This window comes from Littorina saxatilis, linkage group LG9 (assembly GCF_037325665.1).
Source record: "Littorina saxatilis isolate snail1 linkage group LG9, US_GU_Lsax_2.0, whole genome shotgun sequence".
NCBI lineage: Eukaryota > Metazoa > Mollusca > Gastropoda > Littorinimorpha > Littorinidae > Littorina > Littorina saxatilis.
The window spans coordinates 33,029,418-33,040,236 of NC_090253.1; the positions used below are offsets into that span (position 1 = coordinate 33,029,418).

Genomic DNA, 10,819 nt, shown 5'->3' on the forward strand with positions numbered 1-10,819 from the left:
AGAGAGAGAGAGAGAGAGAGAGAGAGACAGAGAGACAGAGAGGGAGACAGAGGGGAGAGAGGGAGACAGAGAGAGTCAGAGAGAGACAGAGAGAGACAACGTCGAAACTTTGTCAATCATTTCGGTTTTTTCACCTGCTTTTTTAGTTTCGTAATATTCTATTCAATTAATGTTCGGTCAAACATAGAGGTTCACTAATTGTGTAAGACGAAAAGAGTATAACATAAATGCATATTGTTTCAAGGAATTTGCTGAGTTAAATGGATTTGCGAGTGCGAAACTTTCCCTCCCAAAAAAAGACGCGTTACTAACCGACAGTGTTCTCCGGTGATGGCCACGGTCGACTTTGTGTATCCCAAATTTGGTTTTCAACTTTGATGAACACTTTCAGGACTAAAATATTCATCGTAATCAACTCGAAGGTAAGTTGTTTTCAGTTGTTCCACATGAGACGTTATCACTTATTGTACTCCATGTACACATGCACAGATTACTTGATTGTCGAGACCATGATTGGAATGGAAACGGACCGGCCAAAGATGGCGGGTCTTTCCAATAGTCACAATGTCAGCCCTAACTCAGTTCAAGGGATACACATTCTTTTAGACTCAACTTTTGAGTCAGTATAGCGAAACAATGGGTCACAAGCAGTGGAACACAAAGGAAAAACACGTTTCACATCTCGCAACCTTTAGAAAGCTGTTTAATCAGACTAGCTCAGTGCATGAGACTGAAAGCGGGGGCGGCCATTGTTATCTCAAGTACTTAATTGGGCATTTTACGATCTTGAGGGAGGACGATGTATCCAGATAAGCTGCTTCAAGTTCAAGTGAATCTGCCCAGCGGACAGTGGTATGAGAAGAATTCAGAACTTGACACATTGGCTCATTACATACTTGACTGTCTTTTGTCGACCTGTTCTGTTACTCACTCAAGTAGGCAGCCGAGATACCCTGCCGGTGTCACGACTTCATCTTTCGTCTGTGTACATATTTCCCCCTCGACATATACTCAAGACTGAAATGTTGTTTCCTGGTAAAATTAAGAAGTGAAATTATTTAAGGACGAAAAGCATGTCAGTTTCTTGCATGTGAAGAAAATTGGTGGTAAAATTTAATAGATTTCAACCCCAAAATCGAATTCTTCGAAAACGTGCACTGAGTGGTTAATTACGTCCCTTGAGTAAGAAGGAAACATTTTAGGATGAATCAAATTTCTAAGTTAATTAAAACAAATTGGTTGGACAAATTTGGTCCCATGAATGTAAGGTACACAAGGTCGCTCATCAGTACTATCGAAGGGTGTTTTTTTTTTGTTCAGTGTAGAGTTTATACTAGATCAACGAGGCCGAGAAGCGAAATATCAACACGGCGAAAGATGAAAACGTCACACCGGGGGAGAGAGCGAGACAAAGAGGAGGTATCGGGTGGAGAATGGGGAGGTGATTCGGGGAGGGGGGTGGATTAAAGATGAACGTATCAAATTGTTATTTGTAAGGAGGAGAGAGTGAGACAAAGAGGAGCTATCGGGTGGAGAATGCCGGGGGAGGGAATTCGGGAGGGGGGATTATAATGTGTGTGTGTGTGTGTGTGTGTGTGTGTGTGTGTGTGTGTGTGTGTGGGCGGCAGGTTGGGACGGCATTTTATCAACGAACGTACAAAATAACAAAACAAAATAAAGAAAGAACAAACAAACAAAAATTAAAACCTGACACATGCAGGTTTGTGTAGTCATTCGTTAGACTGATTTTAACCTGTCTTAGACGACTACCCATAGTCTTTTCACATTCACTGATTCAATCAATCAATCAATATGAGGCTTGCGCTTATATCGCGCGTATTCCGTGGGTACAGTTCTAAGCGCAGGGATTTATTTATTTATTTTTGTATTTTTACTTTGTGCAATTTATATCGCGCACATATTCAAGGCGCAGGGATTTTTATCTATGCCGTGTGAGATGGAATTTGTTTACAAAATACATCACGCATTCACATCGGCCAGCAGATCGCAGCCATTTCGGCGCATATCCTACTTTTCACGGCCTATTATTCCAAGTCACACGGGTATTTTGGTGGACATTTTTATCTATGCCAATACAATTTTGCCAGGAAAGACCCTTTTGTCAATCATGGGATCTTTAACGTGCACACCCCATTCAAGTAATGACACACTCGGACTGTGTGTGTGTGTGCGTGTGTGTGTGTGTGTGTGTGTGTGTGTGTGTGTGTGTGTGTGTGTGTGTGTGTGTGTGTGTGTGTGTGTGTGTGTGTGTGCTACCTGACGGATTTTGATGAACATTGGTTTACATATTCTTGAGAGCATTTGCTTGTGTGGCTGTTCTCCGTTATTTGATAGCGTTATTTGATGTCATATTGTCCCGTTTGTAAAAGTTGAGCCCGCACTCTCTCACAGAAGAACACATGAATATAATATGTAGAAATCGCAAACAAGGCAGACACGGACAAAATGTAGAATGCTGATACATGTATAATATGTGTCTGATGCGAGTATAGGCTTACTATGTTTACAAAAATTGTGAATAATATCTAGCAGAGATGAATCGCAACCTTTGTACCTCTCCCTTTATTTAAGATTTTTTCCCATTCTTCTTCGTGTTACTTGGACGGTATTCTTTCTTTTTAAATTTAGTCACGTTCTGACTAAATGTATTAAGTTAACGTAGAGGGGGGAATCGAGACGAGGGTCGTGGTGTATGTGCGTGTGTGTGTGTGTGAGTGTGTGTGTGTGTGTGTGTGTGCGTGTGTGTGTCTGTGTCTGTGTGTGTGTGTAGAGCGATTCAGACAAAACTACTGGACCGATCTTTATGAAATTTGACATGAGAGTTCCTGGGTATGATATCCCCGAACATATTTTTCATTTTTTTGATAAATGTCTTTGATGACGTCATATCCGGCTTTTCGTGAAAGTTGAGGCGGCACTGTCACGCTCTCATTTTTCAACCAAATTGGTTGAAATTTTGGTCAAGTAATGTTCGACAAATCCCAGACTTCGGTATTGCATTTCAGCTTGGTGGCTTAAAAATTAATTAATGACTTTGGTCATTAAAAATCTGAAAATTGTAAAAAAAAAGTACAAATTTATAAAACGATCCAAATTTACGTTCATCTTATTCTCCATCATTTGCTGATTCCAAAAACATATAAATATGTTATATTTGGATTAAAAACAAGCTCTGAAAATTAAATATATAAAAATTATTATCAAAATTAAATTATCGAAATCAATTTAAAAACACTTTCATCTTATTCCTTGTCGGTTCCTGATTCCAAAAACATATTGATATATGTTTGGATTAAAAACACGCTCAGAAAGTTAAAACAAAGAGAGGTACAGAAAAGCGTGCTATCCTTCTCAGCGCAACTACTACCCCGCTCTTCTTGTCAATTTCACTGCCTTTGCCATGAGCGGTGGACTGACGATGCTACGAGTATACGGTCTTGCTGAAAAATTGCATTGCGTTCAGTTTCATTCTGTGAGTTCGACAGCTACTTGACTAAATGTTGTATTTTCGCCTTACGCGACTTGTTCTTTTTTCTTCCAGCCACAACACAGATAGCGTAATAGCGGCTGTTTTATTCATTCTTCTGTCTCGTTCCCTCATATTCGCATGTGATATTATGCCACTCCTTATGAGATTACACCCCCCAAACTTTGTTGCTAGACCTTTGTTGAGGAGAGAAGAGGCGAGGAAAACTGGTATGAAGTACAAGTCAAAAATCGCACCTTGATCTTACCTGACTCATTTACGGCACTTGGCAGTCTTTTGTCGGGCTTTTGTCGATCGCTTGTCCACTTGGATAATAAAATTACGGACATGCTCAGTCCCCCCCCCCCCCCCCCCTCCTCTAAACTTTGCCAAACTGGGTCCTCTTGAGACATCTCGCGTATGAGAACAAAGGAAAACCGAACGGGCAAATCATATGGACAACACATGTTGGATTTCTTCTTAGGGTACGCTCACCAGTAAAAAAAAAAAAATGCAGCCAATGTTTTCTAAAAAAGTTGTGTTTGTGTGTGTGTGCGTTGAGAGGATCGTGGGTAGTGTTTTTCCTCTTTATTTTAAAATGTTCATTACAGACATGTATATAAGACAAAATAAAGAAAAAGAGAAAAATACAGCAAAAAACAAGTCGCGTAAGGCGAAAATACAACATTTAGTCAAGCTGTCGAACTCACAGAATGTCCATGAGGGGGAATCGAGAGGAGGGTCGTGGTGTAGGTGTATGTGTGTGTGTGTGTGTGTGTGTGTGTGTGTGTGTGTGCGTGTGTCTGTGTGTGTCTGTGCGTGTGTGTGTGTAGAGCGATTCAGACTAAACTACTGGACCGATCTTTATGAAATTTTACATGAGAGTTCCTGGGAATGATCTCCCCGGACATATTTTTCATTTTTTCGATTAATACCTTTGATGACGTTATATCCGGCTTTTTGTACAAGTTGAGGCGGCACTGTCACACCCTCATTTTTCAATCAAATTGATTGAAATTTTGGCCACGCAATCTTCGACAAAGGCCGGACTTCGGTATTGCATTTCAGCTCGGTGGCTTAAAAACTAATGAGTGAGTTTGGTCGTTAAAAATCAGAAACTTGTAATTGACATTATTTTTTTTATCAAACGTTCCAAAAACAATTCCATCTTATTCTGCGTCATTATCTGATTCAAAAAACATATAAATATGTTATATTTGGATTAAAAACAAGCTCTGAAAATTAAAAATATAAAAATTATTATCAAAATCAAATTTCCGAAATCGATTTAAAAACAATTTCGTCTTATTCCTTGTCGGTTCCTGATTCAAAAAACATATAGATATGATATGTTTGGATTAAAAACACGCTCACAAAGTTAAAACGAAAAATATAATATATGTATTCTTAAACGGATTTTTGTTTTGATGTACATTTTTCATTCAATTTTCTTTTCATGTTTGCTTGCTCTTCATTTAAACTGAACAATAGCCGCCATGTATATGTATTTTTCTAGAAAACTGTAAACACCACTATAAGCATTATGCTTGTTGTTGTTTACTCTATATGCGTTTTTTATTTGTAAATAATGCACAAACGTTGAATGCAACAGTTTAAACCAAACGAAGAGAGGTACAGAAAAGCGTGCTATGCAGCACAGCGAAACCACTATGTACAGCGCTGAACAGGCTCGTCAGTTTCACTCCGTTTTGCACAAGCGGCGGACTACGGTCTTTGTGAAAAAATGCAGTGCGTTCAGTTTCATTCTGTGAGTTCGACTGAGCTTGACTAAATGTTGTATTTTCGCCTTACGCGACTTGTTGTTGTCCTCAGTTGCATGCAGGCTGCTTCAACCCTGAGTTGTTTTGCCTTTTTACATTTAGTCAAGTTTTGATTAAATGTTTTAACATAGAGGGGGAATCGAGACGAGGGTCGTGGTGTGTGTGTGTGTGTGTGTGTGTGTGTGAGTGTGTGTGTGTGTGTGTGAGAGAGTGAGTGAGTGAGTGTGTGTGTGTGTGTCTGTGCGTGTGTGTGTGTAGAGCGATTCAGACTAAACTACTGGACTCCGATCTTTATGAAATTTTACATGAGAGTTCCTGGGAATGATATCCTCGGAAGTTTTTTTTCATTTTTTCAATAAATACCTTTGATGACGTCATATCCGGCTTTTTGTAAAAGTTGAGGCGGCACTGTCACACCCTCATTTTTCAATCAAATTGATTGAAATTTTGGCAAAGCAATCTTCGACAAAGACCGGACTTTGGTATTGCATTTCAGCTTGATGGTTTAACAACTAATTAATGACTTTGGTCATTAAAAATCGGAAACTTGTAATTAAAATTATTTTTTTATCAAACGATCCAAAAACAATTTCATCTTATTTTTCGTCATTTTCTGATTCCAAAAACGTATACATATGTTATATTTGGATTACAAACAAGCTCTAAACATTAAAAATATAAAAATTATGATTAAAATTAATTTTCCGAAATCGATCTAAAAACAATTTCATCTTATTCCCTGTCGATTCCTGATTCCAAAAACATATACATGTAGATATGATATGTTTGGATTAAAAATACGCTCAGAAAGTTAAAACGAAGAGAGGTACAGAAAAGCGTGCTATATGCAACAGAGCGCAACCACTTCCGCGCTAAACCGTGTCGTTAATTTCACCGCCCTTTGTACGAGCGGCGGACTACGGTCATTGGGAAAAAATGCAGTGCGTTCAGTTTAATTTTGTGAGTTCCACAGCTTGACTAAATGTAGTAATTTCGCCTTACGCGACTTGATCTTTTTCCCACACACTTTGAACACGTGCGAGTACCAGCAATAGAAAATTAACAAAACACCTTCCTCCCCCTCTTAGGTGAAATGAAAGCGGACGTTTTCAGCGTGCATTCCCTTGAATTGACTGAATGGTTAATCATGCTTCTGTGATCTTGGGAGTTGTGGTTTTTTTCTGTGACATTCACAAACATACAAATGACAGAGTCCGACTAAAGGCTTACTGGAATTTACTGTTGAGTAATAAGTGTGTCATCTTAGGACCATGCCAGTGCATGGGGGATATCTTGGATACAGGGCGGACAGGCTTGCAAGCAATATATAACTGACTGTTGACCGTCGTTGTAATTTCCCACTTTGTAGTTGTCAAGGTATTTTAACATGTGGGCTTTATATTTTATAAGCGTGTACAAGAGCATTGTAATTAGTAATAACGCGCGCTATTTTTAATTAAAAAAGGGATCAACTTGGAATGTGCACCCGACATTCCAATTTGTTTTCCCCTTTCTAATAATGGGTGAATTTGTTTTATTATAACTGAATTGCTTACAACCGAAATACCTACATGCCGAAATAACTGAAATAAAAAAAATAAACAAATAGACGAATAGGGAAATGATACATCTTTCTTTCTTTATTTGGTGTTTAACGTCGTTTTCAACGGTACCATTCAAGGTTATATCGCGACGGGAAATGATACATAAATAAGTTCATAAATGAATGAGTTAATAAATGCGTTATGGCGAAATTTAGATAACAAATTAGGAACTTTAACATTAATTTCAAATTAACTAACCAAATAACAAGATCAATAGGTAAAGTGTTTTGTATGGGGGATGTAACAAAATGAGGAACTTGAAAACCACCATGTAGGTGTCCGACATTTGCTGGTGTCTTGTTTGCAATGATTTCAATTTGGTTCCAACATTTTGTTGTCGTCGTCGTCGCTCTTGCTGTCTTTGTTGTAGTTGTTGTTATTTGGGGGTTAAACGGGAAAAGGGGCAGAAATATGTTGGACTATTGAACGATCGTTTTCACACTAGGTGTCGGACTTCAAGTACAACGCGGGGTAAAAGTACTTAATGGAAATCCATGAGCTATGAGTTTAATAGATAATCGTTATTTCGAGCAATTTCCATGTCTGAACATCCCACGGATATCCGCGTGCCACCCATCATTTCCTTTTACACGACAAAGTCGTGTCGTAACAATTCCCTTCCACCCTCCCCCTACCCCTCCCTATACACTTGATAGTCCTCAACTTCGACCTACGGCGATAGGGGGATAATTGAGACAGCACTCTAAGTAGCTTTCCAGGTTACTGAAAGACTTTGATTTTGATCACAAGTTTTGGAAACTGTGAGCCCTTTCATCCTCAGGGAGACAGACGGACACCGCTCCTGTGTACAACGTGGGATTTAGAGCGGGTCAAAGTTGAATCAAACTTGCCACATTCATTTCTTGCCTCATGATTAGCATGCATCGTTCACTGCTTATTGTTGTTGTTGTTTAGAAATCAGTGCGCGCGCGCGCAAGTTTGTATGAATGTGTTCGTGCGTGAGTGTGTGAGTGTGTGTGGTGTGTGTGTGTGTGTGTGTGTGGTGTCAGTGTGTGTGTGGTGTGCCAGTGTGTTTGTTTGAGTTCGTGCCTGTGTGTGTGTTTGTGTGTGTGTGTGTGTGTGTGTGTGTGTGTGTGTGTGTGTGTGTGTGTGTGTGTCATAGTGTCAGTTATTCTTTCTTTTGTCCCAAATCCTTGCTTTCCAGAAACCTGTGATGTCACTCAAAGAAAATTTCTTCCAAAACTTGGTTGTCCAACTTTTGTCCGAGAGATGAGGTCGGAACGGTGGTATGAGAAGAATTCAGAACTTGACACCTTGATGTCATCTGACTGATTGGCTAATTACACACTTGACTGTCTTTTGTCGACCTGGATCATAAAATTGCCGACCATGTTGATTTACCCACCCCCTTATGAACGTGAGTCTACTTGAGACATCAGCGTAGCCAACACACACCAAACCCAAAGTCGGACCATAACAAGTTTTCATTATTTTATGCCTGTCACCCCACCCTTTTACCCCTTTTCAGTTCACAGTTAATTGTCTGCAGCCTCAACCCCCCGTGGGTAATAAATCACTCGATCGACTATCGTCGCCTGCTTCTGATGACCGCTCTAAATAATTTGTCAGATAGCAGTGTGCAAAAGACACCGTTGAGTGTACATGTATTACCTTTCCTATATGCTTAGGACACGTGCCTTTTCAAGTCATTGTCAATTACAAAATGTAGGTCTTACAACACAGCCACTGATTTTCAGGTGACGGTATCAATGCCGGGTCCCTGCTCTGCGAAAAAAAAAAGTGTTTGCATTAATCGGAAGAAACATACTGCATAAGCGTAATTTATGCAGAGGTATGATGTTCTTAAGTTGTGAGATTTTTTAATGATCAGTGCTTACTAAATTCATTGATTAGATTGATTTTATATAATGAAGTTAGAATTCTGCTGCTCTGATTAGTGAAATATTCAAAAATGCTATCATGCTATTTTGGCACCGTCATGGCTTTGTAGACTTATAATATATCTGCGTAATTGATTTCAGCTCTTAGAAATCAAAAGTATAAAAAATTGTATTGTGTCTCCTCTTGTCGTTAAATAATCACAACAACTGTAAAACAAATTTGCTTTGATAAAGCTCCCGTTTTTCTCTCAGAATTTTGCTCATTTTTGTTTTGTTTACATGCCCCAGACACAAAAACTACAAAACGATTCATAAAAGTTCCGTTCCATGCATTCTGTCTCCTCTCCATCTAAGATCCCCCTCCCCCCCCCCCCCCCCCCCCATAGACCCTCCCCCCAAAGTTTTCCGCTAGCCTCTTCGACTTTTCCCAACGAAGCGTACAGGAGCGGGGCAATCAGGAGCCTTTGCAATTTTATGACCCGTCTGAAAGAAGTGATTGACTGGACACTGTCAAGTGCTCTTAAAGAAGCGATCAGATACGTGAGAATCACAGTGTGACATTTGACAAGAGGTTGACGGAAGTCTGGCAACCAGATGTTAGAGGGAAAAAATAACTCACTGAAAAAGTGAGATCGCACGTGTCGGACAGATGAAGGTTAGAAAACAAGTCGCGTAAGGCGAAAATACAACATTTAGTCAAGCTCAGTCGAACTCACAGAATGAAACTGAACGCAATGCATTTTTTCACAATGACCGTAGTCCGCCGCTTGTGCAAAACGGAGTGAAACTGACGAGCCTGTTCAGCGCTGTAGTGGTTTCGCTGTGCTGCATAGCACGCTTTTCTGTACCTCTCTTCGTTTTAACTTTCTGAGCGTGTTTTTAATCCAAACATATCATATCTATATGTTTTTGGAATCAGGAAACAAAGTTTGATTGTAATGATTGCTTCCATTTTCTGTGCACCTTCCACCTCTACAACATGCATACACTTGATAGTCTTCAACTTCGACCTACGGCGATCGGTGGATAATTGAGACAGTACTAGCTCCGAGGAGCTTTCCAGGTTACCGAAAGACTTTGATTTTGATAACAATGTTGAAAAGACTGTGAGCCCTTTTATCCTCAAGGAGAGAGACGGACACCGGCCCCTATAATGGGCTTTAATTGGAGCGTGTCAAAGTTCATTGCATCCTGATCAGCATATGAAACGTTTATCGCTTATTGTAGTTGTGTATAACTCATAGTAGTGGGAATAAGGTGACGCGCTAGTGTGAGTTTGTGTGTGAGTGTGTGTACTATATATAGCAGTAACGGATGTTATTTGTGTTTGGACAATTACAATCATTTAATTCTTGTACACAGATTAAAGACAGTTTCCCTTCCAGGTCAAATGTCTTAATGATGCAAATACAAATAAAATACCCCCAAACTGTTCTGAAACGATCAATTTTCGTTTGAAATACTTCATTTCTTATGGAAGGAATACACACTGGCACACAGTCTTTTGTTGTCTTGGCTTGCGGCCTAAATCTGACACAACAAGGCTCGAAGAAGGGACATAATGCTTCATTTCATATATTAAAAAGAAATACATGTAGTGTCAACACTCAGTTGGCAGTAGGCCAGAGACATAGTAGGCAGTGGAAAGTTACTAAAAAGTGACCTAAGTTGAAAAGATGTGTATTTCTACTCCAGACATTATGGAGGCTCTGGTGTCACTAATATCAATGTGCTGTCTTTGCTTTGTTTAGCGACCAGCATCAAAGAGGCGCATAGAGGACTGCCTGGGAGAAGAGGACCACCAGGACAAAAAATGAAATCGATTGAATATGCTGTGCTGTTGCCCTGCAAAGCTGCGTGCATTTTTAGTTTCTCCGCAACATAATATGCATGTTTTTGTTATGAAATAAAATTGTTGATCGTATCTTGAGTTTATGGTGTTACATGTAATAGTCCTTATGATCTGTGACTGAGTGTGAAAGTTGGTGTGTGTGCGTGTATACATTTACCAAAACCTACATTCACTCTCAACGTTGCATTCACGTCGAAATCAAACCAAACCACAACCACAACCAAAAATTCACG

The 10,819-nt window shown here is 39.6% G+C and overlaps 1 long non-coding RNA gene across 1 annotated transcript; it reads left to right on the top strand.

The window, feature by feature from the left end:
• Window positions 1–10,664, top strand: LOC138975889 (uncharacterized). The gene is made up of 2 exons (XR_011458792.1): window positions 1–422; window positions 10,486–10,664. It is a non-coding gene; the product is annotated as an uncharacterized lncRNA (long non-coding RNA).
• Window positions 10,665–10,819: the final 155 nt, after the last annotated feature.